This window comes from Aedes albopictus, chromosome 2 (genome assembly GCF_035046485.1).
Source record: "Aedes albopictus strain Foshan chromosome 2, AalbF5, whole genome shotgun sequence".
NCBI lineage: Eukaryota > Metazoa > Arthropoda > Insecta > Diptera > Culicidae > Aedes > Aedes albopictus.
This window is the reverse complement of record NC_085137.1, coordinates 26,263,792-26,289,655: the sequence shown is the minus strand read 5'-3', so window position 1 is coordinate 26,289,655 and position 25,864 is coordinate 26,263,792. Positions and strand designations below refer to the sequence as shown.

Genomic DNA, 25,864 nt, shown 5'->3' with positions numbered 1-25,864 from the left:
GCAACGTTGATCCATCCTACTGCATAATGACGCCTCAGGAATCTAAAATGATGTAATTTGACAGGATCGCTTAAATTTTTACCCAGATTTTGTTCTTTTACACATATTAATCGCTTGCATCGATTTTGTTCACCTGCGTAATTTCAGCAATGGATCCAATCCTGATTCTGCAACACTGTGGTCAGAGACTATTTTCTTGCTGTCCGTTTATCTGGTTAACGAACATTTTTGATGATTTGATGTTTCGCATGCATGGGTTTGGTTTAGTTTTTTAATTGATCATTTCCTACGGGACATCTGGAACCGGATCCGGAACACAACCGGTTTAAATACGGTATGAAACTATTTTCCTGCTTACTGTTCATCTAGTTATCGAAAAAGTGGCTCTTTGATGTGTCGCATGCGTGGGTTTGGTTCACTTTTTTAATTGACCAATTCCAGCGGGACAGCTGGAACCGGTTCCGGAACACAACCGGTTCAGATATAGTCTGAAATAGAGATGGTCGGGTTTCGGGTTTTCAAACCCGAAACCCGACCCGAAACCGAACCCGACGGGTAAGGGTCGGGTTCGGGCTTGGAAATTTTAGAAAACTCGGGTTCGGGTCGGGTCCGGATTTAAACAATTTCAAAATTTTCGGGTTCGGATCGGGTCGGGTTTGAATAACGTCGGGTTTAAGTCGGGTTTGGTACCAGTGTAGAAAAATCAGTATTTGGAAAAATGCTTTATTTGATATATCCGATTCATTTAACAATTATTTCTTAACTCTGGTTTCGGTCGGGTTTATTGACAAATATTTGCTCGGGTTCGAGTTTCATCGACGCAAATTTTTCGGGTTCGGGTCGGGTACGGGTTCGACAGACCAAAAAATTCTCGGGTTCGGGTCGGGTCCGGGTTTTGAAATTAAAAATTGCTCGGGTACGGGTCGGGTTCGGGTCTGTAAAATCTGAAACCCGACCATCTCTAAGTCTGAAACTATTTTCCTGCTTACCGTTCATTTGATTATCGAAAAAGCCGCTCTTTGATGTGTCGTATGCCTAGGTTTGGTACACTTTTTTTAATTGGCCACTTTCGGCAGGACATCCGGAACCGGCTCCAGAACACTACCGGTTCAAACATGGTCTTAAACTATTTTCCTGCTTACCGTTCATCTGGTTATCGTAAAAGCCGCTCTTTGATGTGTCGCATGCCTGGGTTTGGTTCACCTTTTTAATTAGCCACTTCTGGCAGGACATCCGGAACCGGTTCCCGAACACTACCGTTTCAAACTATTTTCCTGCTTACCGTTCATCTGGTTATAGAAAAAGCCGCTCTTCGATGTGTCGCATGCCTGGGTTTGGTTCACTTTTTTTAATTGGCCACTTCCGACAGGACATCCGGAACCGGTTTCGGAACACAACCGGTTCAAACATGGTCTGAAACTGATTTCCTGCTTACTGTTTATCTGGTTATCGAAAATGCCGCTCTTTGATGTGTCGCATTCCTGGGTTTGGTACACTTTTTTAATTGGCCACTTTCGGCAGGACATCCGGAACCGGCTCCAGAACACTACCGGTTCATACATGGTCTCAAACTATTTTCCTGCTTACCGTTCATCTGGTTATCGTAAAAGCCGCTCTTTGATGTGTCGCATGCCTGGGTTTGTTAAACTTTTTTAATTGGCCACTTCCGGCAGGACATCCGGAACCGGTTCCGGAACACAACCGGTTCAAACATGGTCTGAAACTAATTTCCTGCTTACTGTTTATCTGGTTATCGTAAAAGCCGCTCTTTGATGTGTCACATGCCTGGGTTTGGTTCACCTTTTTAATTGCGGCCACTTCCGGAAGGACATCCGGAACCGGTTCCCGAACACTACCGGTTCAAACGAGGTTTGAAACTATTTTCCTGCTTACCATTCATCTGGTTATAGAAAAAGCCGCTCTCTGATGTGTCGCATGCCTGGGTTTGGTTCACTTTTTTTAATTGGCCACTTCCGACAGGACATCCGGAACCGGTTCCGGAACACAACCGGTTCAAACATGGTCTGAAACTATTTTCCTGCTTACCATTCAACTGATTATCAAAAAAGACGCTATTTGACGTGTCGCATGCATGGGTTATGTTCACTTTCTTATTTGGCCACTTCCGGCGGGACACCCGGAACCGGTTCCGGAACACTACCGGTTCAGATATAATCAGAGACTATTTTCCTACTTCCCGTTCATCAGATAATCGAAAATGCCGTGGTTTGATGGGTCGCATGCATGGGTTTGTTGCATTTTCATATCTGGCCCCTTCCTGGGGTACCGACCCGGAACACCTAAATGGCCATAACTCCGGAACGACTGGACCGATCTGAACCATTTTCTATAGGAAACAATGGGACAATGTACCCCGTCGAATGAACCATCGGTCGTTGAAATCGGTTCATATTTACTATCTAAAAATGAGGTGACCTTTTTGTACACATACACACACACACACACATACATACACACACACACATACATACACACAGACATCACCTCAACTCGTCGAGCTGAGTCGATTGGTATATAACACTTGACCCATCCGGGGGCTCTATCAAATTTTCATTTTTGAAGTGAACATATAGCCTTTCGGTACACCTTGGTGTACGAGAAAGGCAAAAAATAAAATATCTGGAAGCCAGCCGGTAGTTAAAATACAGTGATCGGGGCGTGAGTGTGGTATCCGGGATCAGCCGTACGACGCCAGCTAGCAGTAGATGCGGCTTTGTTTTCTCGAATTGATTGTGCGGTGGACATTATTCCCTGACATGTCGCGTATGTGAGGACGTATTCAATTTTTCGCGAGTGCATCGTTCGTAGCAAAACAAGAATCGGTCTGGTGATTGTAGCAATTTGTTTACCAAAACAAAGCCCCTAACAAATCATCCTTCCCGTATCCAAACTACTAGTGATTACTCGTAGTAACGCAGAGAATTCCACGGTTATTGGCCTAAGTGATAATCACGTCATCACTTCCTTCCCTATCCTCAATTGACCTGCATTCGGACGCGGCCGGCGCTGGTATTGCTTTTTAAAAAAGTATTGGGATGCCAGCATTTACACAATGAAGAGAAGGCTAGTCCCAAGCATTATCTGTTGGTTCATTGTGTAAATGCAGCTGTCCTTGCAATAACAGAGGAGCAACCGCGGGCGGTCAATCATGCTCATGCTCATGCTCAATTTATGTCATACTGATCAACTTTGCCGAAGACACCAACTTTCTAAGTTATCGGGATTCTGAGATATGAGGTTTTGGAAATTTACTTGCTCACTAGCGCCGCCCAGTGGAGGAATTTCGAACTTCGCAACTCATCGTCAGTAAGTTATTGGCGTACCCAACAACTTTCCCGAAGACACTATCCTTCCAAATTATCAGGGTCTTGAGCTGTCGCATATCGTAACGTTTGCTTGACAACCTGATATGGTTCCTGTAGTGCAATTTAGTATCAAACTGTTGATGGTCCCTCTAGCGGCCAAGTTGCCAACTAATCATATGAACCAAAAATCTAAATGGTAGTTCTTATCAAGCCCTAAATCTTTGCCGAAGACAGTATTGTACTATCTCTTAACACACCCGAGATAATAGGCTACACCCTCAAAAACCGAAATCCCATAAGCTCTTAGTCTCCTATTAAGCGGATTCCTATTGCGCCCCCCGAGCAGTGATCTTATAAGATTCTCGATTGTAAATTTAAGAGCTGATATTTCGGAGGTAGCCAGACACAAAAACCAGAAGGTACATTTTCAAAACAGTATTCAAACTAGCATTCATATATACAGCGGGTGGCCAAAATGTTTGGGATAGGCAACTTTTTTTTCTCCCACAAAAAAAAATCAACATGCTGTAACATTTAATAGAGTGCATCAAAAAATCTTAATTTTGACTGTTTGTCAACCTATTATATGTGCATCATTGGGCTCAATTGAATAATTTTTCGCGATGTAAGAACCTTTCGGGTAAAATACTATTATTTAGACAACTAATTTTTGAACTGTTATATCTCGGAAACCAGTTAACCGTATTGAATTAATCATTCAACGTTTTTTAACAATATATTGATACTTCATGCGACGTCATAAAATGTAGCTAATATTTTCTCACGGCAAATTAAGTTATGCTGGGTTGAAATTTTTATTCATATAGAAGAAAATAAGTCAAATTTACAATACCACACAAAAATTAATAAACATGCTCTTCCTTTAATCTAAATAGGCTCTCATATATCTGATTAGCGATAAGCTGAGAACAGAAAAGGGAAATTTTTGGATATCAACACTAAAATTCATAAACATTGATGTAAAAGAAATACATGTTTTCGAAAAAAATCCAAAAAGTGTCAATCCATGATAACTTTTTTCAACGTTCAAATAGTACCTATGTTTTAATAATTTGTGAAGCATTTACATAGTCTTAGTGTACGTTCAAAATTTCATTCAATTCGGTTCACTGGTTTGCGAGATATGACAGCTCAAAAATGAGTTGTTTAAAAATAGTGTTTTACCCAAACAGTTCCAACTTTACGAAAGATTAGCCAATCGAGCCAAAATTTGTACCAATGATGCACATATAATAGGTTGACAAACAGTCAAAATTTGAGATTTTTTGATGCTATCTCAAACATTTTGGCCACCCCCTGTATATCAAGTCAAATCAGCGGGTATATAATCAGCTTTTGGATTGGTTCAGCTGCTCAAAGAATAAACTATTTAAAAAGCTATAAATATACATACCTGCAATGGCAAATTTTGACAAAACGCCTGCTTTTGTAGTGGGTCTTCCCAGAATGCAGTAATGATACCAAGTGGTGAATATTTTCAAAATCCGACAAAAGATATGGAAGTACAATTAATAAATTGTTGAGAATCACTGTCTAACAACCACGAGCACTCAAGCACTCCACCCAAGCGATTGAAGCTTCGTGATTGAGCTGGTCGTTTGTTGCGAATGGAGAAAAGGGTAAAGCAAACATACATATTTTTATTGGTGAGCATATTTCATCGCTACGTACCTTCCCGCTCTGGTGTTGCTAGCACCACTGACTGACTGATACACGGCAAAACTCCAACCCAGCAAATGACGCTGGTTTGGAATATGTAGCGTAGCACACGGACGGCACGGCGGTGTGGCACTTCAAGAGAACAGTACTTTTCCCACTTTTCAGTGCTTATTATCGGTCGCAGCTGGTGCGAACATATTTTATTGGCAGTTTATAGCTGTTCACAGTGTTACACCACCTCTCAGCGCTCCCCAACTAGCACCACGAGTGATTGGAAATGAGGAAAAGCGCACTTACTGGAAACCGAACCGAACTGGCATGCTTTGTTTTCTCCGGATATGATGTGCTGCTGACTTTGCGATGCGGTGATGGTGTGAATAACTCTGTTTGGATTCTGGGCAACCAGCGCAACGACGACGCGACGGACCACGGTGGAGACGCACGATATTGTACATATGGATGGATGAATCAGGCACTCGTGTTATGGAAGCATTGTGGTTTCGATTGCTGAAACTAGAATAGAACGGTGTTTTTGGAAACAGATCGTTTATGACTAACTGGACCGTTTTAAATCATACCTTTCTCTCATTGTCTCCTTTTTCTCTTTGTTTATTTTCAGACAAGTTTGTTTGAAAAGCACTAAAGACACTTACAAGTTGACACACTCACACACACAGAGTAACACAAGACACACTTTTCCCATCTCCCGTCTGAAATAACACTGCTCCGAAACAAGAAACAAAAGACTATTCTCCTGCGTGTAAATATACAACCAGAACCAGAATTGCTAAGTGCTAACCCTTCCGTGCGATCTAACTTGAACACACCAGCAAAAACAAAAGCAGAAAGTTTAGTGTTGAGGGAAACAAAAACACCAACAGGATCCCTCGCTTTGCTACTCTCTGGTCGAAATTACTCCTTCTTACCACTCCCCACTACCACCCCCGCACAAAAGAGCCAAGTAACCACACCAGACCCCCTCCATCCTGTGTCACAGAGTCACTGGGTTATGCCAGGAGGAAAGTGTTCTTGGCACACCAGCAGAGCATCCCACCACAGAAGCAAGTTGATGAGGCCCCTCTCGATGTTGAATGCAAGCGAACGAATGTTGAACTCAAACTATAAATGGTACCGTAACCGAAACACACACTCACTTTTCTCAATATTCCTTTCTATAGTTTTTTTTTCTTGCCTTCTTTGTCTTGTTGATTGGTTGGTTGGTTGGTAAACCCCCCTCTGGCTGGTTTTACTTTAGAAAAGTTCCATTTCTATCCCAACTTCCACCCATTCTGAATGTGATACTACCTACTACCTACTAATAGCATTTATATCATCCCTGTTGTTGATCCCCTTGGATTCTTTCCAGTAGAAGTGCAAAATTGAATGATTCTGTCTGTGGCAATGATGGTTAACCCGATTGTTGTGAGAATGGATCTGTTTTTATGTGTGTTTTTACTGATCTGGTTATGACGTCGGTATCAATTGTTTCATTTTCATTTCTTTTATTGAATAGATGTTTATGATTGCATCTCAGTTAGGTTTCTGCAATGTAGTACGTTTTTAGAGTTACCAATCTTCAATCCTGAATGTTCGGTGTTAATTATTTATGATATATCGTTAGTTGGTAGTTCGTTTAAAGAAAAATCATGTAGTACTAACAAAAAACCATTTTAAATAAAAAAAACTTACTATTATCTACAAGACCATCATAATTATTTTATTCATAGGTAAAACAAAACACTGAACCGTCATTATTCTTCACATTTTTTTAAGAGTAATCCGTTAAGAATTTTACAAATAAACAGCGCAACATTTTTTTGTCTCAAGAGCAAACTTTTGTGTCTCTGACAGATTTTGGGTCGCTGAATCCAAATCTGGGCTCAGATTTGCTCCAGCACGTCACAATTTTTAGCTATATTTCGATTTATAGGGCAAAATGTGCGACTTTTTTTTATTGCAAGCTATTAAGGCGAAACTGGAAGCATTTCCTCACTTTTTGGTTTTGGATTTTTCATTAAATAACGAAGCACTATTTTCAAAATTGGTTTTCGTGCACATGTAGAGTATGGATCAAGGTATCTTCTGAATTTTTTATGTAGTGGAAAATGTTTTTCGTTTTTGCAGAAACCATTTTTGTACGAAGTTTTACAAAAAATGGTTTTTGAAAAAATGGAAAACATTTTCCACCTCAAAAAAATTCAGAAGATATCTTGATCCATACTCTACATGTGCACGAAAACCGATTTTGAAAATATTGCTTCGATATTTAATAAAAAATCAAAAACCAAAAAAATTAGAAAATGCTTCCAGTTTCGCCTTAAGCATGGAAATATTTTTTTAAGCAATGAAAGGGTTAATTGGTCAATTAACATCCAGATTAACGACTCATTCAAAATATTTCAAAATAATTCCAAAAAATCTTCAGGTAATTTTGGAAAAAATATTGGGGAATCCCTGAAAAGATGATGGACGGGTTTCTGAAATTTATGACCGAGCCCTGAATAAATTTTAGAAAAAAAATCTCTATAGGATTTTTTTAAGGAATCACCCCAGGAATTTCTGTAGAAATTCCTGGAGAAATCCCTAAGGGAATTCCTGCAGGTATGCCTGGAGTAAACCCTGAAGGAATCCCTGGAGGAACTCAGAAAGTATGCCTGGAAGAATTCCTAGATGAATTCCTGGTGGAATTCTTAGAGTAATTATGGGAGAAATCTCTGGAGAAGTTTCTGGAAAAATGCCTTGAGGAATCCCGGAAGGAATTCCCAAACAAATTTCTAGAGAAATCCTTGGAAGAATTTCTGGAGGAATCCCTAGAAGAATTCTGGATAAATTCCAGAAAGAAACCCTGCACAGATCGAAAAAAGAGTGTAAAATTATGTGACATATGATGCACATAATTGGAGCGTGGGATATCACAGAAGTTTACATGACATATCATGTAAAGTTCATGAAATATCATGTAAACTTCCATTATATGTCATGTAATTTAGCATGACTCTGAGTGTTTACATCACATATAACACAAATTTACATGATATATCATGTAAACCATCATAACATTAAGTTTACATGACTAAAATGAAGTTTACATGACGTGTAAATCTCATTATTTTTATCTGTGTGGAAGAATTCCCGGTGGAATCTCTGGATAAATTCCTTGAGAAATTCCTGAAGCAATTTCAAGAGGATTGTTTAGAAAAAAAACCTTAAGAAACTTCTGGATAAATTTCTGGCCGAATTCCCAAAGAAATTTCTGGAGGAATTTCTTAAAGAATACCTGAAAGAATTCCTGGAGAAATCGCTAGATGGAATAACTGGAGGTTATTCTGGGGGCATCCTTGGAGAAATTCCTGGTGGAATCTCTAGATGAATTCGGGTAGGATCCTCTGGCAGAATTCCTGGAGTAATATCTGGATGAATTCCTAGAGAAATCCCTGTATGAATCCGTGGAAGAATTTCGAAAGGAATTCCTGGAGGAATTCTTGCAGGAATACCTGGAGGAAACCCTGGAGGAATCCCTAGAGGAATTCCAGGAGAAATTCCCTGCAGAAATACCTGGAGGAATACCTGGAGGAATTTCTGGAGGATTCCCTAGAGGAATTCTGGGAGGAATCTCTAGAGAAAATTCTGAAGAGAACTCTTGAGAAAGTCCTGAAGGAATCCTTAGAAAATTTTCTTAAGAAATTCTTGAAAGACTCCCTTGGGCAATTCTTGAAAAAATCCCAGGAGGAATTTCTGGAGGAAGCTCAGGAGGAGTGCCTGGAGGAACTTCTGGAGGAACCTCAGGAAGAATGCCTGGAGGAACTACTGATCAAATTCCTGGTGGAATCTTGAAGTAATTTCGTGGAACTATCTCTGGAAGAATTCCTGGAGGAATCTATAGATAAATCCCTGGAAAAATTTCTGAAGAAATTCCTAGAGGAATTTCCAGAGGAATAATCGGAGGTATTTCTGGATGAATCTTTGGAAGAATCTGTAGGGGAATCTCTGAAGGAATTCCTAGTTAATTCCTGGTGGAATTTCTGGAGGAATCCGTGAAATAATTCCTAAATGAATTTCTGGAGGACTCCCTGGAAAAGAGATTCCTAGATACATTCCTGGAGGGAACCCTTGAAGAATTCTCACAGGAATCGCTGGAAAAATTTCTGAAAGAATTTTTGAAGATATTCCTGAAAGAGTTTCTGATGGAATCTCTTGAGAACTTCTTGGATATATTCCTGCAGGGAATTTCTTAAGAATTTTCCGGAGAAATTCCTGAAGGAATTTTTGAAGTAACTCCTGGTGGTATTCTTGGTGGAATTCCTGGAGGAGTCTCTGGAGAAATGCTTGGATGAAATCCTGGAGGAGCCTGGAGGAATACCTTCTATAATTACTTAATAAATTCCGGGAGGAATTCCTGGAGAAATTGCCGCAGTAATTTCTGTAGGAATTTCTGGAGGAACTCCTGGAGAAATTTTACGAAAAATTCCTGGGGTTATTCCTGGTGGAACCCATGATTAAATCCCTAGAGGAATCCCTATAGAAATCTCTGTAGAAACTCTTAGAGGAATGCCTGGAGGTTTTCCTAAAATGATTCCTTGAGGAATTCCTAGAGCAATCCCTGGAAGATTTTCTAAAGGAATTCCTTAAGGAATGCCAGGAGGAACCTCTGGAGAAATTCCTGGAAACATGCCTGTAAGAATTTCTGGAAAAAATTCTAGAAAAATTCCTCGAGAAATCTCCAGATAACTCCTGGAAGAATCCCTGCATAAGTTCCATGCGGAATCCCTGAAGGAATCCCTAGAGAAACCTATGGAGTAATTCCTGGAAGATTTTCTTGAAGAATCACTGGAGAGTTTTCAGGAAGACTTCGTCGAGGAATTCCTGAACGAATCCCTGAAAGAATTTCTGGAGGAATTTCTAGAGGAATTTTTTGAGTTATCTCTAGAAGAATACCTGGAGGAATGTTAGGGACGAATCCCTGTAGGAATTTTTACGGATATTCCGGCAGGAATTTTTAGAGGAATTTTCCTGGAACAATTCCTGAAGGAATTTCTGGAGGACTTCCTTGAAAAATCCTAGGACGAATTCCTGAAGAAACCCAAGGATCAATTTCTGAGGGAATTCCAGGAGGAGTTTCTGAAAAAAATTCGAGGAGTAGGTACTGCGCTTTGTCGATGATCATCACAATGAGTGGAGTATATGGGGTGATTCTCTTACGATATTGCTTTAGAGATCCCTTAGCAATGACAACATTTTTGGCGGATGCATGCAAATTGCCCATGCGCCAGACTTTTCCTCAAAGATTTCTAACAAACTTCTTTCAAGATTCCATCGAGAATTGTAATTTATTCCAATTCCAAAATTCGTAGCACCTACAAGATGTGTGATAAATTATTTCCAGTGCTGTAATGGTAAAATCAGAGCTAGCTTGTCAAGGTTCCCCGATCTCAACGCCTCAAGGTTCCCCGATCTCAACGCCCCTTCTCTGTTGCATTCCTATGGATGAATTCCTGGAGGAATCTCCAAAGGAATCGCTTTAGCAATTCCTGAAGAAACTGTTAAAAGAACTTCTGAAAAAAATTCTGCTGAAAACTGTGAAGTCATTCTAGGAATATTGGGGAAGTCTCTAAAGGTATTTCGGAAAGTATGGCTGAAGATATTTCAAAAGGAATTACAAAAAAAAAATCATTTTGAATTGCTAGAAGAATTTCCAAAAAAAAACAGTTTTTTCAAGAATCTGGAGATGAATTTTCGGGAGAAATCTCAGGATGAATTTTGAAATTTTGATATATTGGAAACTCCTATCAAAACCTTTTGATATATTTCGGGAAAAAAATCCAGGAGAAATCCCCTTATAAAATTATAAACAATGTTTTAAATGAATTCCTGGAGGAATCTTAAGAGAAATTCCAAGAGGTACGCTTGGAGGAAATCCTGGAGGAATTTCTAAGACAATACATAAATAAACACCAGGCAGATTTATGATGAAATCTCTGTGTCAATTTCTGTAGGAATCTATACAAGAATGTCTTCCAGCCTTTCGATATAAGAATCTCTGGAAGAATCTGTACAAAACTTTCTTAAGAAATTCTTGGAGTAATTTCTGGAAGAGAAATATCTTGAAGGAATATCCAAAGGAATGGGAGAAATCTTGGGAATTTTCTGGATAATCTATTGTAGAATTTCCAAAGCAATTTTTGTAAAAAAAATCTTCAAAAAAGGTTCTGAAAAAAGGACTTCCGAATTTCTGATTCTTAATGTATCAGTGAATCATTATTAAAAAAAAAGTAGAATTTTTGAGAAAGTTCATGAAAGATTATTGCTTTGAACAATTTCTGGAGGAATCTGAAAAAAAAATCTGAAGAAATTCGTATTCAACTTTTTGGAACAATCCAGGGTATGTTCACCCTTCTTCAGCCTCTACCCCCATGTTCATCCTTTTCTAAAAACAGACTATTTAAGTACCAATTGTTTCCGTTCTTTTTGTTATCATGCACTCTTAACAAGAAATACAAAAATAAAAAGTGAAACAAATAGCGCTTATTAGCTTTGTTTTCGATAGGCTGAAATGGGAGCACTTTGCTGAAGATGGGTTCCATTCCCCTATTTAAGATTTTTTGAAAAGAATTCTTAAAGTATTTTTTAAACCAATGCATGCAACGTTTTTGAAGCTATCCGTGCAAGACTTCATTGAGGAGTTCTTGGAGAAATTCTGGAGGACATTCTTAAATCTAAAGGAATCCCTAGAAGATTTTGTGAAAGAATTTTTGACTGAATTTCTTTAGGATTTCCTGGATGATTTTAAATGTATATCTACGAGTACTTTCCAAATGCGTCTCTAAAAGAATTTCTTAAAGAATCCTGAAAGATTTTTATCGGGAACTTGTGAAATATTTTTCAAATGAATCCGATAATGTATTTCAGCAAGAAGACTACTTGATAAATCCGAGAATTTTTTTTTAGAATTATTTTCTTCCCATGTACCTCTCTAGAATTTTCTTCCAAATTCTTCCAAAGAAACGATTTTTTTTCTCTGAGATTCGAATATTCTTTCAGAGATTCTTCTAGAGTTTTTTTCCAGAATCTCTCTCAGAAATTATTGTTGGAATTTCTCTTGATTGTTTTCTTCATTTATTACTCAATATATTTGAAGATTCTCTCAGGCATTTATTAAGAAATTTCTATTGAAAACTCTTACAGTATTCTTTGGAAAGTTCGTCCAGTAGTTCCTTCAGGAATTTCTTCAGGGTGGAAAATTCTCCTCACTGGTAGAATTGATTTGTTAGGTTTTATGTATTTTTTTCTTCTAGAAATTTTTCCGGCGATGCTTCAAGAGTTTTCCAGAAGAACCTTTTGGTAATTCCAGAAGAAATTATTACAGAAACTTTCAAGAAATACGTCTACAAATCACATAGGGGTCTCCAGTTCTTCCAGGTATTCTTTCAAAGATTGATTCAAAAATACATTTTCAGAATATTTTTCAGCGATTCTCTAAGGAATTTCTCCAGGATTTTATTTAGTTTCTGCAGGATTTCCTTCAGATTTTTTTCCCTCTAGGGATTTTGTATACTATTTCATTCATGAATTGTATAAAAAATTCTACTACGAATACGAAAAGATACTTCAAGAAGTTCTTTCAAAGATTTAATCAGAAAATCCTTCAGGCAACCCTCAGAAATTTATGGTTGTTTTATTTTTTAAGAATTTTCTTAGTGCCTTTTTCTGTAATTTCTGCTGGGATTTCAGCAGACATATTTATGAGATTCTTTCAGAAATTCCTCTACGTATTTCTCCAAGATTAACATTTTTTCAAGCAAATTTCTCATAACTATTTTAAAGAGTTTTTCTTTAGGTATTTTTCCAGACATTCTTCAAAAAAATAATCCAGAGACAATTTCCAAAATTCTTTTAGGAATCTTCAAAGGTATTACCAGGAGTTTTTAAGGAATTCCCTCAGCCAACTCTTCAGGACCGTCCTTAGAATTTTCTTTGAAAAAGTCTCTGGAGGTATTTTTGAAGGAATCCTTGAAGGATTTTCAGAAGCAATCCAACAAGGAATTTCTGGAGAATCCCTGCAGAAATCACAGAAAGTACCCTTGAATGAGTCTCTAGGGAATTCTAGAAGAAAACATATGTAATACTTCTTTAGGATTTCCTTCATATATTTCTAGGGAATATTCCGGAATAAATACAGAATAAAATTCCGTGGAGAATTTCACGGATTTAGAGGAAATGCTAGAGTAGTTTCTAGACCAATAAATAGAGTAGTATCAGGAGGAATATCTGGAGGAAATCCATTTCTTCTCGACATTAACTCTTGCAGGAATCTCTGGAGAACTTCCTACCGTGTTTTCTGAATACCTGAAAAAGAAATACTGGACTGTTCAAATCTCTGGTGCACTTCTTGCAGAATCTTACCTAAGGCCTGAGTGACTGAGTGTAGTTTGTCTCTGACACACTAATGACTAATCCGATTCGAATTACGTTGTACGGATGTACGTAATATGCCATCGATGTACGTTTGCGAGCTATAATATAAATATCATCAGTGAAACCAAGCAGCTAAACGGACTTCGTGAAATTCGTTTTACTCGTGTTTATCCACGCTCTCCTTATTATACCAATTATACCAATTATCAAAGGCGATGTTTAACAGCAAGCACGAAAGACCATTACCTTGCCGTAGCCCTTTACGAGATTCGAACGGACTCAAGAGTGTCCCAGCGTTGCCTTGATCAATCGTATCAGTTTGTCCTAGAATCTGTATTCGTACATAATCTGCAGAATCGATGAACAAGTGATGTGTGGGCACGTTGTATTCGCAACACCTGGCAGATGGCGAACATCCGGTCCGTTGTAGCGCGTTCACCCATAAATCCAGCCTGATATTGCCCCACGAACTGTCTTGCAATCGGTGATAGACGGCGGCATAAAATTTGAGAGAGTACCTAGTAGACAGTGCTAATAATGTGATCACGCGATAGCTTACACAATCCAATCTATCGTCCTTTTTGTAAATGGGACACAGGCTACCTTCCATCAATTCCTCCGGTAATACTACCTCCTTTCAAATCTTGGTAATAACCCAGTTTAATGCTCTCACCAGTGCTTCTCCACCTATTTTAGAAGCCCGCTTGGTAAAACACTGGCTGAAGAGTAAACATATTTTGGAAAATCCGCAATCAAGCATCCATTTCAATTCCCATTTTCCGCAGCTCTGAATCCCCAATCAACAATCACCCAACTTATCTCTTTCCGCTCGCACAGAAACGATGCTGATTGCGTATCATTTAATTAGTCTTTCCGAGTCTGATCTCCATCTGCATCTCCAACCCGAACTCATTGAACCTTCACCAATAACGCCGCCCGGCTAATGACATGCCTGCCTGCCACAACAAAAGCTACCACCTGTTGAGCCCGGAAGGATTTGATTAAACATTCCGGTCCGGTCCCTTCGGAAGCTTCGACTGGATTCGGACTGTACTGGTAGCTTCGTAGCTAAGCGCCAGTAACAATCACTGGTCGTCCATACCCCATGACTAGCTGTAGCTCGTACCATCGCAACGAGGATAGATTGAAATGAGCTCCCATTCGGTTGTTGTCGTTTGAATATAGGTCTAATGCGAACCGGAGTCGAGTTCAGCAGCTTTGTTATGTTTGGATCATCATTACGGATGTCGTTTGCTGGATTGTACTTTGTCGTCTGTTGGTTTTTCTCGAATTTGAATTAGCCAGTGTGTGCTAGGAAGCAGTTTATATTAAGTGGATCGGTAGTTTCAGCACCTTGCAGGCGGGAAACTTTACCTTTGTGTTTAATAATTTGATAATTATGCTGATATTCTAATTAGTTAATACCTAACTGAACAAAAATGGGCTTTTAATCGCTGACAGACAGACAGACAGACAGACAGACAGACAGACAGACAGACAGACAGACAGACAGACAGACAGACAGACAGACAGACAGACAGACAGACAGACAGACAGACAGACAGACAGACAGACAGACAGACAGACAGACAGACAGACAGACAGACAGACAGACAGACAGACAGACAGACAGACAGACAGACAGACAGACAGACAGACAGACAGACAGACAGACAGACAGACAGACAGACAGACAGACAGACAGACAGACAGACAGACAGACAGACAGACAGACAGACAGACAGACAGACAGACAGACAGACAGACAGACAGACAGACAGACAGACAGACAGACAGACAGACAGACAGACAGACAGACAGACAGACAGACAGACAGACAGACAGACAGACAGACAGACAGACAGACAGACAGACAGACAGACAGACAGACAGACAGACAGACAGACAGACAGACAGACAGACAGACAGACAGACAGACAGACAGACAGACAGACAGACAGACAGACAGACAGACAGACAGACAGACAGACAGACAGACAGACAGACAGACAGACAGACAGACAGACAGACAGACAGACAGACAGACAGACAGACAGACAGACAGACAGACAGACAGACAGACAGACAGACAGACAGACAGACAGACAGACAGACAGACAGACAGACAGACAGACAGACAGACAGACAGACAGACAGACAGACAGACAGACAGACAGACAGACAGACAGACAGACAGACAGACAGACAGACAGACAGACAGACAGACAGACAGACAGACAGACAGACAGACAGACAGACAGACAGACAGACAGACAGACAGACAGACAGACAGACAGACAGACAGACAGACAGACAGACAGACAGACAGACAGACAGACAGACAGACAGACAGACAGACAGACAGACAGACAGACAGACAGACAGACAGACAGACAGACAGACAGACAGACAGACAGACAGACAGACAGACAGACAGACAGACAGACAGACAGACAGACAGACAGACAGACAGACAGACAGACAGACAGACAGACAGACAGACAGACAGACAGACAGACAGACAGACAGACAGACAGACAGACAGACAGACAGACAGACAGACAGACAGACAGACAGACAGACAGACAGACAGACAGACAGACAGACAGACAGACAGACAGACAGACAGACAGACAGACAGACAGACAGACAGACAGACAGACAGACAGACAGACAGACAGACAGACAGACAGACAGACAGACAGACAGACAGACAGACAGACAGACAGACAGACAGACAGACAGACAGACAGACAGACAGACAGACAGACAGACAGACAGACAGACAGACAGACAGACAGACAGACAGACAGACAGACAGACAGACAGACAGACAGACAGACAGACAGACAGACAGACAGACAGACAGACAGACAGACAGACAGACAGACAGACAGACAGACAGACAGACAGACAGACAGACAGACAGACAGACAGACAGACAGACAGACAGACAGACAGACATTCTTGCAGGAGTTCCTCCACCAATCTATTCTGAAATTCCACCAGCAATTCTTTCTCGGGTTTTTCCAAGAATCCCTCACAGGGATTCCTCCCGAAATTCCTCAGAGGATTCCTTGTGGAATTGCTCCAGGGATTGTCCAAGGGATTCCACCTCGAATCCTTCCAGGGATGCGACCAGAGATTCCTCCAGGACTCAACCAAGATTCTACCAGGGATTCCTCCTGGAATTTATCCAGGGATTTCTCCATGAAATCCTGCAGGAATTTATACCGCAATTCTTCCAGGAAATCATACAGGGATTTCACCAGGAATTGCTCCTTAGATTCCTCCAGCAAAACATCAGGGGATTCCTCCAGAAAATTAGTGCAAGGGTTTCTCCCTGAATTCCTTCAAAGTTTCCTCAAAGAATTCCTCCAGGGATTCCTCCAGTGATTCCACAATGGATAAAACCAGAAATTTCCATCCCAAATCCATTCAAAAATTTCTTCAACGGCTTTTTAAGAAATTTATCAAGGGATTCTTCCAAGGCCTCCGCTTGGAATTCTTCATGGAACTCATTCAGGAAGTCCTCAACTAATTCCTCCAAAGATTCCTCCACAACTTCTTCCCGTAGCAGCACCAAGAAGTTCTCTAGAGATTTCTCCAAAAGTCCTCAATGAATTTCCTCACAAAATCCTCCAAAAATTCTTCCGAGAATTTAATCATTTATTCCTCAAAGAATTTCTTCAGGGATTCCTGCAGGATATACTCCAGGACATATTCACGAAATTCATCCCGAAAATACTCCAGGATTTTCTTCAGGAATATCTCCGGAAACTACTCTACGAATACCTCCATGAATTATTCCAGGAATTCCTCCAGGAATTTTCATGGGAATTGCTGTAGGATACTACAGGGATTTCTCTAGAAATTCCTCCAGAAATTGCTCCAGGAGTTCCTCCAAGAATTATTCCTGGAAGTCCTCCAGGAATTACTTCAGGGAATCCTCCAGGAATCCCTTTAAAAACTTTTCTAGAAAATTCTTCAAAAATTCCTTCACAAAATACTATTTGAATTCCTCCAGAAAGTACTTCCAGAATTCCTTGAAGATTTTCTCCAGAAATTCCTTCTTCGAAGTATTCTTGTAGGAATTCTTGGATAATTTCATAAAAGAATACTTCAAGGAATTTCCGGAGAAATTCCTGCAGAGATTCTTGATGGAATTCTTGACAGAAGTCTTGGAGCTATTACTGAAGAAACTCCTGGAAGGGAACTCTGGAAGGGATTATTCAAGGAGTTCTTGGCGGATGTCTTGGAGGAACTCCTGTGGGAATACTTGAAGGATTTCCCGAAGGCAATTTTGGAGGAATTCCTGTAGGGATTCATGTAGGTATTTCTGGAGGAATTTCTGAAGGATTTCTGGAAGGATTCCTGAAGAATTTATTACAAAATAACTGGAGGTATTCCTATAGGAGTTTATAAAGGAATCCCTGGCCAAATTCCTGGAGGGATTCTCGGATGAATTTTTGACAGAAGTATTGGAGTAGGTCTTGGAGAAATTCTTAAATGAGTTCCTGTAGTTATACTTGAATGAATCTGGAAGAACTCTTGAATGAATCTGGAAGAACTCTTGGAGGAATTCTTAGCAGAAGTCTTGGAGAAATATCTGGAGGAATTATTGGAAACATTCCTGGTCGGATTTTTGGGGATGTGTTTGGAGGAATTCTGGTGGGATTTTTGGAGGAATTCTTGGAAGAAGTATTGGAGCAGATCCTGCAGAAACCCCTAAAGAAGTTCTCGGAGGAATCCCTAGAGTTGTCCCAGGAGTATTTTCCTGAGGAATTTCTAGAGGTTTCTTGGAGAGTCTTGGAGAAGTTATAGGAAGTGTTTTTTGGATGAATTCTTGAAGGAATTTCTTGAAAAAAAAAACCCTGGAGATATTTCTGATTCCAGAAGAGATTCTTGGAAGAATTTTTGGCAGAAGTCTTAGAGGGACAACTGGTGAATTTTTTTTTGAAAATTTCTGTAGGATTTTTTGAAGGAATCCCTAGAGAGATTCATGGAGGAATTCTAGGCAGATGTTTTTGAAGCAATTCCTTGATTAATTCTTGGAGAAATTTATGGAGAATTGTTGGTGGAATTCCCATATGAGTTCTTGGAGCAATTCCTTAAAAAGTACTTGGTAAAATTTCTGAATCTATTATAAGAGAAATTCTTGAGGGACTTCTTGAATGAATTTCCGGAGTAATATCTGGAAAAAAATCCTGAAGGATTTTCTGGTTTAATTCAAAAACGAATTTATTAAGGAACTCATCGAGGAATTCCTGGAGTAATTCCTGAAGTAGTTCCTGGAGTAATTGCGGGAGGAATTTTTGGCGTAATTCCTTAAGAAATTTTTGGAGGATTTTCTGGGGAAATCCCTGAAGCAATTCTCGAACGATTTCTTAGACAGAGTCATCCCAGGAATATTTTCTAAAGGTTTCCTGAAGGATTCTGGAGGTATTGATGGAGGAATGCTTGAAGCAATTCTTTGAAAATTCCTGGAAGAAATCTCCGAAGAATTCCTGAGAAGTTGCTGAAGGGATTTCTGAGCTAATTTTTTGACGAATTTCTGGGTGAATTACTGGAGAAATGCCTGAAAAAAATTTCAGAGGAGTAATTTTTTGAAGAATTTTTGTAGGTTTTCCTGCAGGTATCTGAAGGAACTCTTCGAGGAATTTTCGGAGAAATTCTTGGAGGGATTCCTGGAGATATGCTTGGAGAATTACTTGGCAGAAGTCTTGGTGGACTTTCTGGAGAAATTCCTGTGGAGGAATACCTAGGGAGATTCTTAGAGAAATTCTTGGCAGATGTTTTGGAAATTCTTGAAGAAACTCCTAGCGAAGTTCTTGAAGGAATTCCTGAAGGAAGTCCTGGAGGAATTCTTGTAGGATTTTTTGGTAAAATTCTTGGAGGAATTCCTGGAAGAATTTGCGATAAATTTCTTAAGAAATTCCTGGAGGAATTCATAGACGAGGTTTTGGCAGAAATTCTTGGAGGATCATCTGAAAGGTTTGTGGCAGAAGTCTTGGAGGAATTCGTGAATGATTTTTTGAAGGAACTTGTAGAGGAATTCTTGAAGGAATTCCTGGAGAAATTCCTGGAGGAATTCATGGAAGAATTTCTGGAGCAATGCTTGGAGAAATTCCTGAAGGAACTTTTGGAAGAATTCCATTGCTGAAGCAATTTCTGGAGGATTTCCTAGAGAGTTTTCTTGAAAAATATCCGCAATCCCGTAATAAATTCTTGGAGTAATCGCTGTTGTTATTCCTAAACTTATTTTTAAGGATCATTCCCTTGACTATGAAAAATACTCCTGGGTAAAATGTTTTAAAACAAAGAAGATATTGCATTTCAACCAGAACAGATCGTCCCGGGTATTTACGGGTTAATCTATACTTAGTATCTCAATCAAACATTAAACCCCGGGACCATCGTTGACTAATGTCACACAAACAAACCACATGTCTGTTTCTGATAAATCTTTCATTAGGTCCTGTTTTGAATTCCGAAATTGTCACAGTTTGTCCCAATTCAGAAACGGCATTCGCCGTAACCAACTCCATTTGTTTGCCCGACGGATTTCCAATCGACATTCATGATGTGTTCCTACCCCGTCCGGAACCGTTGCAAACGGTGGTGGCTGTGCCGATTACTAGGTACCTACAGGCCAACGGTAACAAATGTATCGACAGTGGCAAGGGCAGCGCAATCGTGTCCGTATCGATGTAGTCCACGATGACTAGTCCAACCATCGCATCGATGAGTAGGACACCATGCATTTTGGAATCGACCCGTCGTCGTCCGCATGGGTGAACTAATTTATGGCTGAAGAATGAACATCCGGTCAACAGATCGAAGCGGACAGACTGGACGGAAAATACGCTCCAGTCCGACTCGAGTAGTGTAAACGGTCGGACCGTGACAAATGGACCAATTCGAGGTTGTTCTCCAGCATATATAGCAGGCATTATTGGAAGGGTAAGGTGTTTTATATGCCAGTAGAATACACAAAAACTGAGAACCTCTCAACCAGTTAGTTATAGAACAATTTCAAGGTGAAGAATTGAGAACAACTATTTAGAAAAAAGCATATAAAGGGTAAACATATCAGAGAAGTAAAGTTTTACATAAAACCGTAGAAGCTATGGATTTAAAAATTCTTGAGTCTATTATTACAGTTATTCCTGGGGGACTTCTTGAATGAATTTCCGGAGTAATATCTGGGGAAATTTCTAAAGGATTTTCTGGTTTAATTCAAAAACGAATTTATCAAGGAATTCCTGGAGTAATTTCTTAAGGAGTTCCTGGAGTAATTGCGGGAGGAATTTTTGGCTAAATTGTTTAAGAAATTTTCGGAAAATTTTCTGAGGCAACCCCTGAAGAAATTCCCGGATGATTTCTTAAAGTAATGCCAGGAATATTTTCTAAAAGTTTCCTGAAGGATGCTGGCTATTCATGAAGGAATCTTGATTTTTTTTTTTTTGAAAAATCCTGTTGCTGAAGTTGCTGAATGAATTTCTTGACGAATTTTGGGTGAATTATTGGAGAAATGTCTGAATAAAAACTCAGAGGAGTAATTTTTGGAAGAATTTCTGTAGGATTTCCTGCAGGTATCTGAAGGAATTCTTCGAGGAATTTCCGGAGAAATTCTTGGACGAATTCCTGGAGAAATGCTTAGAGAATTTCTATGCAGAAGTCTTGGTGGACTTCCTGGAGAAATTCCTGTGGAGCAGATTCTTAGAGGAATTCTTGGCAGATGTTTTGGAAATTCTTGAAGAAAGTCCTGGAGAAATTCTTGAAAGAATTCCTGAAGGAAGTCCGGGAGGGATTCTTGTAGGATTTTTTTGGTATAATTCTTGGAAGAATTTTCGATGAAGTTCTTGAGAAATTCCTGGAGGAATTCTTAGAAGAGTTTTTGACAAAAATTCTTGGACGAACGGCAAATCCTCCAGAAATGCCGTGAATACCAGGTCCCAACGCATCACCTGTTCATCGACTTCAAAGCGGCATACGACAGTATCGACCGCACAGAGCTATGGAAAATTATGGACGAGAACAGCTTTCCCGGGAAGCTGACTAGACTGATAAGAGCAACGATGGACGGTGTGCAGAACAGCGTAAGGATTTCGGGTGAACTATCCAGTTCATTTGAATCTCGACGGGGACTACGACAAGGTGATGGACTTTCCTGCCTACTATTCAACATCGCCCTGGAAGGTGTTATGCGACGAGCCGGGCTCAACAGCCGGGGTACGACAGTGCTTGAAATCGAGTGAATATGAAGGATACGATCAGTCATCAGCGCCAACCATCACTACGAACGAACACACACAGGGAGCAAAGAGAAACCAAACCAACCGCGACCACTATTCCTCATCGGTCGGTTGGCTGGTGAAGCATATTGACTGGCAACGATTATTTCTCACTTGCTGCAATGAGGCTGAAGATGCGTAAATGATTCAGTGGAATTATTTTTTGCTCAAAACTTGTAAAAACAAACAATTTGTCCGTAAGAGAATGATGGACATGACTATTATAATCGATTTAATTCGAGCTTATGTCATTTGCATTGTAATAACGAGATAAAAGTCAAGTATATTCATTGCCGTATACACCGGCGAAGAGAGAGATTCAGAGAGCCGTACGGCGCTGAATCGTCGTTCCTCACTCTCACTCGTAATTTTTATTGCTCCCGCTCCCACTTGCTTCAGAAGCATGTTAGCCAATGAAGGCATATTGCTACCGCTTTGGGTTGAAAAGTGCCGGTCAAAGAAGAGCAAATTTTGATTCGTCTGAGGTAAAACGCTTCAATTTTCAAGCGCTGGGGTACGATCTTCACGAAATCCAGCCAATTTGTCTGTTTTGCGGATGACATGGATATTATTGCCAGAACATTTGGAACGGTGGCAGAACAGTACACCCGCCTGAAACGTGAAGCAACAAAGGTCGGACTGGTGGTGAATGCGGCTAAGACAAAGTACATGCTGGTAGGTGGGACTGAGCGAGACAGGACAAGCCTTGGCAGCAATGTTACGATAGACGGGGATACTTTCGAGGTGGTAGAAGAATTCGTCTACCTCGGTTCCTTGCTAACGGCTGACAATAACGTGAGCCGTGAAATACGAAGGCGCATCATCAGTGGAAGTCGTGCCTACTATGGGCTCCAGAAGAAACTGCGGTCAAAAAAGATTCACTCCCGCACCAAATGTACCATGTACAAGACGTTAATAAGACCGGTGGTCCTCTACGGACACGAGACATGGACGATGCTCGAGGAGGACCTGCAAGCACTCGGAGTTTTCGAGCGACGGGTGCTAAGGACGATCTTTGGCGGTGTGCAGGAGAACGGTGTGTGGCGGAGAAGGATGAACCACGAGCTCGCTGCACTTTACGGCGAACACAGTATCCAGAAAGTGGCCAAAGCCGGAAGGATACGGTGGGCAGGGCATGTTGCAAGAATGCCGGACAACAACCCTGCAAAGCTGGTGTTTGCAACGGATCCGGTTGGCACAAGAAGGCGTGGAGCGCAGAGAGCACGATGGGCGGACCAGGTGGAGCGTGATCTGGCGAGTGTTGGGCGTGACCGAGGATGGAGAGCTGCAGCTGCAAATCGAGTATTATGGCGGCAAATTGTTGATTCAGTATTATCATGAATTTGATGTGAACTAAATAAATGAAAAAAATGAATCTTGGACGAATACCTAAAGGGATTCTTTGAAAAATTCTTGGCGACAGTCTTAGAGGAATTCCTCAAGCAACTTTATTATTAGAGCAGCTTTTGGAGGATTTCTGGAAGGAAATTCTGGAGAAATTCCAGGAGTACCGTAGAAGCTATGGATTTGAAAAGAATGGTTCAGTTTCCTTTGAATATCTTTTTATTTATTTATTAACATAAGGTACCCCGGGGCAAGTGAGAATCAGGGGCAAGTGAGACCTACAGCTATTATTTTTATTACTGTCAATTTTTAAGGCAAACGTTCATCGGAGAAAACATAGGTACTAGTATGGTACACGCTTGTATGGAAAAAATAAATCCTCGCTCCAGTCGCCTTTTTAGAATCCATTTAGGTCCCATATGAACTGTACAAAATTTCAGCGCAATCGGTGAAACTATAATTTAGCGCAAGCGGTTCAAAGTTTTCATGTGATTTACTATGGGAAAAGTTACAATTTCAGATAAAAAATCCCAGAGGTCGTCCCTTGTCTCCTTAATTCAAATCGATCAATGTTTCTTGTAGAATAATCAATTATGAAACTTTCCTTCGAAGACCGCAAAACAATTGGATGCTTGTGGAAAAAGTTATTGATTTATTACCGATTAGTGATCCAACGAACGGCTTTTTATTTTGTTTTATCAGCAGCACTGCTGCTGCCGTTGTTGCATGGGGTGGCGGGAGGCATCACCACCCCCAGAAACAGCAGCAGCCAAGCCAGCAGCTACAGTGCTGCTAATAAAACAAAACAAAAAGCCGCTCATTGGATCACTAATCGGTGATAAATCAATAACTTTTTCCACAAGCATCCAATTGTTTTGCGGTCTTCGAAGGAAAGTTTCACAATTGATTATTCTACAAGAAACATTGATCGATTTGAATTAAGGAGACAAGGGACGACCTCTGGGATTTTTGCCTTTCTCGTTCACCTAAGTGAACTGAAAGGCTATATGTTCACTCAAAAAAAAAATTTTCGATAGGAGGCTCGGAGGGTCAAGTCACATATACCAATCAACTCAGTTCGACGAATTGAGATGATGTCTGTATGTGTGTATGTATGTGTGTCTGTGAACAAAATAAGTTCACTCACTTTTAAGGCACTTCCCATTGGCCGATTTTTCGGATTATAGCTCGAATCGAACCGGAATTTTACCGCATTGTTTGCTATTGAAAATGATTCGGATCGGTCAAGGCGTTTCGGAATTATGGCCAGTTTAGTGATCCGGACCAGCATTTTTCACCCGAGCGACAGGTGTAACAGCCTGCTTAAGTTGGTGCGCGACGACCGCGACGACGGACGCCGCAGCCCGCAGCACACCACGAGAACGAAAGTAAGAGAGAATGTCAGAGAAAACGACGACGACGAAAGAGCGGCGCTAACGTGCTACACATATAAGCAAAAAAAGCCTAGAGTTGTCACCCATCACTAACGAACCACGTATGAGTGTGATGATGGCAACATATCCTGATGAGCCCTTCCCAAATTCTCAAAAATCGTGTTTTGGGACCGTTCATAAACCATGTAGACTGGGGGGAAGGGTGTGGGTCTGGCCAAAGTCTACGCTCTATACAAATTTCAAGATTTTTGGACAAAAGTCTACGAGGGGGGGGGGGGGGGGGTTTGAAATGGCCAAATTTTAGTATACGTGATTTATGAACAGCCCCTTCGGAATGACGAATCAGTCGTACGAGCGATTGCCACCCTCCCCCTAAAGTAATACGTCATCGAACTGGGACAACTGGCATGTTTACCCAGCGCTTCGACGCCGACCCAAACCCACCCGAGTGCATGGGCTGGGTGGAGGATGCTGACCAAGCAAGCAGCACCCAACCTCACTGCCATTCATGGTTCGATAGCGATGGCGATGCTAAGTGACGGACGGGAGGCAGCCGAAGGTTTTCGTTCATTCGGTGGGCAAACACTGAGCGAAAAATTCACTTAAATTCTACTGGAAATCTTAAGTAGATTTTTTCCATCTAACTTCACATTTGAAGCTTAAATGATAAGTGAAAATATTCTACTAAAAAAATCCAATAAAAATTAAGTGAAATTTTTCACTGCCAAATCATATAAATTTAAAATATTTTTTAGTATTATTTTAAAGTTTTTGCTCTTATTATTATTTTATATTAAGGTAAATACAAAAATTTGGTTCATCTCCGTGCCATCGGAGACCACCAAATGGTTCCCTTGATAAAGAGGAAACATCCAGTGTTGCCACATTTAAATCTGTATTATGCCTTTCAAAAATCTTTTTAATCTGTATCACTATTTTGACGTAGGACTACGTCTCTGTTTTCTATACCCGGTGTCATTTCAAAATTTATGAACCCAAGAGCGTTACGTTTGAGTGAAAGATTTTAAACGCTCACAGTATCTTTCCCACTGAACGAAATGATAAACAAATCCCGTTATCCGAGAGATGAAACTCCCACGTTCAATTTGTAATATTTGGTGAACCTAAAAATCATTGATACATAGTTGAAAAGTTGTTTTAAAGTCAGACATTGAAATCGCTGAAATCTATAAATATGGGTAGCGGACAAATTTTCTCGTTCAGTCTACCAACGCTCTCTGATTGGTGCGCATCGTGGGGGCAACTACCTACGATGCAGGAAGGAATGCGATCATGCGAGAGCTGATTGTCAGTTCCATTTCGACCGCCGTCGAGGAGAGAGCAGTTCGCAGTTCGTTGATTTCGTTGGAACAACCAACAAAGGTGAATGTCACCTCCAGCTGAGCAGCGA

General features: G+C 40.5%; 1 protein-coding gene across 2 annotated transcripts in view; it reads left to right on the top strand.

Moving 5' to 3' along the window:
- The window catches only part of LOC109407024 (transient receptor potential-gamma protein), a 502,502-nt gene that overhangs the window by 329,835 nt on the left and 146,803 nt on the right, over positions 1 to 25,864 (top strand). Inside the window, exon 4 of one of the 2 annotated variants that reach the window (XM_062849335.1) lies at positions 5,626 to 6,134. The exons of the other annotated variant lie outside the window; for it this stretch is intronic. The gene's annotated coding sequence lies outside the window, so the exon portion shown is untranslated. The remainder of the gene's footprint in view (positions 1 to 5,625; positions 6,135 to 25,864) is intronic. 2 annotated transcript variants of the gene reach the window in all.